This window comes from Pseudomyrmex gracilis, unplaced genomic scaffold, assembly GCF_002006095.1.
Source record: "Pseudomyrmex gracilis isolate BER0280 unplaced genomic scaffold, ASM200609v1 scaffold_317, whole genome shotgun sequence".
Classification (NCBI taxonomy): domain Eukaryota; kingdom Metazoa; phylum Arthropoda; class Insecta; order Hymenoptera; family Formicidae; genus Pseudomyrmex; species Pseudomyrmex gracilis.
In genome coordinates, this window is record NW_018020901.1 from 22,697 (window position 1) to 27,365 (window position 4,669).

Here is a 4,669-nt window from a genome sequence, read left to right on the forward strand (position 1 = left end):
AAATATCCGTGTTTGTAATCAAAGACATACAGTGGCTGCTATTTTTTGATCCACAGATTCCATCTGTGGAGTGTGGCAATAAACACATCTTTTTATTTAACACAGCTTCTACATTTCACTTCACTAATACAGTATACACATACTCGCACGCTATCGAATGGTCGAATTGTGATAAGTGTACATGTAATGACGATAAAGATTGTAATAACTTTTTAATAATAATTTTCATCAAATCGGTCCAGATTGTTATAGCTTATTAAAAAAAGTTTGAAATTTTCGAATTAAAAACGTGTGTACAGGACGTCTGTCGGGTCCGCTAGTATATATATATGTGTACGTAGATGTTATAATAATTATTTATTAAATTTGCATATATACTACAGAAAAATTTTTAGACTGAATGTCATCAAACATTTTACATTGATCAGAAAGCTTTACATATACTGAATTGTTACAAACGCGATAAGCGTTACATGTACCATCGAGCCGGCCCAGCACCGAAAACACCGAGGTAGTGGAAGTACGCACACAAGCGAGAACTGCCGTCCGTATGCGTAACGCTCGGCCATTTAGCTTGTGAAAGAGTGCAGACATACTATGTTACGTCTTCTTTCCATCAAGCCGACTATAAGACGAGACACAAGATAACGTTCACGTTGCGCGCTTGTTGCTGTATGACAATGTGAAAGTTTTTTCCATATTTACAATCTTGAAAAAAGTACTAATAATATTATCGATAATGATAAGACACCAAAATGCATTATATATATATTTCTTTATTAATTATTAATATGAGTTCATTGTGATAATTGAAGATGTTACAATATTGAAGAAGCATTTCATATATATAAAGGACACTATACTGTTCATTTTAATGTATTTTTAGTTTGTAAATTACGAAAAAAATCTACATTGTACATATACATAAGCTTAGAATATTCAATTATATTATACAAACTCATTCATTATTTTCCCGAGAGATAATAGAAACATATGATTATATAAGATTATATATAAGTGATCAGATCGCGTCATGTCGGATCCAATTTTAGATGATTACATAAATTCAGATTCAAAATTTGGCACGATGTGATCACATATAATCTTATATGATCATATGTTTCTATTTTTTCTTTGAATATTATATTTATATGATATAGTATATCAATTAAATACTTTAAGATTATGCATTCTATAAAATGTGGTCTTTTCATAATTTACCGAATACAAATATATAATAATTAACACTAATATCCTTTATATATTACGTTTTCAATATTTTAAAAACTTCACTTATCACAATTAATAATAATAATAAGAATAAAATAAAATGGAATGCATATTGAGGTGTTATTAGTAAAGTTTTATTATTATCAATAATATATATACTTTTTTAAAGACTCTAAATCTTGAAAACGCNCTTCACGCTGTTATACGCAACAATCGCGCTACGTGAACGTGTCTCGTCTTATAGACCGGCTTAGAGGAAAGGAGACGGAACACAGTATGTCTGCACTTTTCCACGAGCGCACATGGACGGCAGTTCTCGCTTGTGTGCGTATTCCCACCACTTCGGTACTCTCGGTGCTGGCCGGCTCGAGCTGTACGATGAAAGATCGGTAACGCGAGACAGCGCGATTAGGTCGTCTCACTTTAAAAGAAGGACGGACTAACTCAACCACTTGAGGGCGCCACTTTCCGGGCAGAGACCCCAATGCTGACTTTGGGTCTCGCTCCAGTACCCTCTTAATTTATCGACTTATGGAGTTTAATCAAAAAATGTTAGATCTGGATATGGCATTATCCTGTGCCGATGTGGATACGTTGAATAAAATTATTGCTTTAGCGCAAGAAAAAGCAGATATGTACAAACGTCAGCAGGTTGATGCTGTTTTGAGTGATGACGACATTATTTCTAAATATCCAAATGCATTTAAAGCTTTGACTAAACGCTTAATGGACACACCAGAATATGTTTGCGTGTTATGTGAGAGACTTCGCTATGAAAATAATATTTCTAATGTCAAAAAAATTCAAAGACAAATAGATATTTCAGTGTGGAGAGAATTAATGGCATATGTCGAGCGCAAAAACATAAATTCGGAATATATATGTAATTATTGTGAACGAAAATTTCGTCAAGGTCTAATGCCTGCGTATTGCGTTTTGAATAATTTCATTGTAGATAATGTGCCTGAAATAATATCTTCTCTTAATTCATTCCAAAAGATTCTTATACAGAGAGCAAAAGCATTTCAAACTGTTGTTAAAATGGGAACAGTTATAAACAAAAATATGTTTCAAAGACAAATGGTGCAAAAGGTCAAAGATAGAACATTTCATTTACCACTTCCTTTACAGGAGACATTAAATAAATTATCTTCCAATACAGATCCACTAAACATAAATCATTTTACATCTTTTATTAATGAATTATAATAATCTTTTATTAATGAATTATATATCTTAGTTAGAGGTATTCCTACAAAGTCGAAAATTATCTGGGAAAAATTAGGAAGTATTAAAAATATATTCGACGTTTTAAAATGGGTAAAAGACAACAATCCTTTATATTCCCATATTGTATCACCAAAAACCTATGATGAGTTACATTTGGACAAATTAGATAATGCGGAATTTTGCTTGCAAGAGACAGAAACTGAGAAAGAAGATATATCAGATAAAGAATGTCGTGAATTATCACACTGTATAAAACAAAAGATAGAAAAGATAAAAAATCATGTAGAGATTGCAGTTGTTGACGATCACCATGAAGCAATGTTGACCAAGATTATTGATGAAAATGATGAATATTATGAGCAATATACTATATATCCCTTGTATGAAAAAAAATTAAATAAAAGTGCAACAGCCTTCTATCAGATGTTAAAAATTGAAAATTTTTGCCGATGGATAATCGTGAAAAATTATTGGATATAATGTGTTTTCCAGATTTATTTCCTTTTGGTATTAACGGACAACATGAAGCTAGAAAAGTCAAACTTCACGACCACGAATTTATTAAATGTCGTTTGATGTATAAACATCCACAGTTCAGATTAAATCTACAATATTTATTTTACTTATTAAACAATGCAAATATTCGTCAATTAAGCCGCGGAATTTATCATAAAATGAATGTAACGAATTTACGTTGTCGTTACACAGCTGCAGAATATTTAGAAGCAATGTCGGAAGAATTGTTGGAATCGAATTTAAGTACAATATTTTCCGAACTAAGAAATACAGAACATCATTGGCGAAGACCGAGAAGCGATTTAAACTGCATGACGCAGCATTATGGACCTGCAACATGGTTTTTAACGTTAAGTCCCAGCGAATGGTTGTGGGATAATTTAGGAGAATATATTCGTGAAGTAAATGGATGGCATGATCCTTGTCAAGTACTAGTGTACTTGTTGCAAAAGATCCTGTCTCAACGTCGAGATTTCTTGATAATAAATTTAAAGAAATGCTTGACTTTATATGTTCTAAAGATCATCCGATTGGAGAAGTATCTCATTATTTCTGGCGACGAGAATATCAAGGTAGAAGTATACAACATTTTCATTTATTAATTTGGATTAAAAATGCGCCGATTATAGGAGTATCGTCTATTGAAGAAGTTTCCAACTTTATTTTGCAACATGTACATTGCAAAATGCCGAATCAAGATATATTACCGCTATTATACAGACGTGTCCATACGCATCAGACGCACATACATAACAATTATTGTCTCCGCTCTAAGAAGGTAGGACGTAAAGTTATACCTAGATGTCGTTTTGGATTTCCTCGTTCTGTCACAGAAACAATTAATATAAGAGATGTTGCAAGTTCGATAGCAGGTAGAAAACATTTAAAACATACAAGTAGACTTTACGATCTTCCTCAAACAGAGAATGAAGTTACTATAAATGATTATAATCCTCAAATGGTTCGATAAACGGCCATAAAGAGCCAATGCAGGGTGTTGTGCTTGACATAATTAGACTCTTGTCAATTTCGAAACGTTTCAACTATATTTTAAGTCCTTTTCAATCCATTCTATTGAGATTAACAAACCATATAACACTTATAAACATATTCTTGTTATAATAATTAAAATTGTAATTAACAATAAAAAATTATACATACCAAATAAATCAGAAATAATAAATTACAATAAAAAATCAATGAAAAATGTAGTCAACAGTATATAAATAGACATGACGAGTATCAAGTACATACATTACTGTACAAAATTCCAAACGATACTAAATCAAAGAACAGAACACCAAAAACAACTGTGAAAAGAGGCCCTCTATATTTTAAAATTGAACTTTGTTAAGAACAAGGATGTATGTGTCATGTCTAAAGACTCAGTGTCCCTCATTAAATTCAGACCACTTACTTGTTTTTTAATAAATAACATTTCAGATGTTTGTCGTTTAAAATAATTCTGTTCAATGTCTAAAATTCTAACTGACTTCCAATCAAAATTGTGCCCAGTCTCAACACTGTGTTTTGCTATAACCAATGTATCAATTTGTCCATTCTTAACACAGTTTATATGTTCACTAATACGAGTTTTTAATTGACGCTTGTTTTGTCCAACATAGGATGAATTGCATTGTTGACATGAAATGCAATAAACAACATTTTTTTGTTTCTTAAAAGGTACTAAATC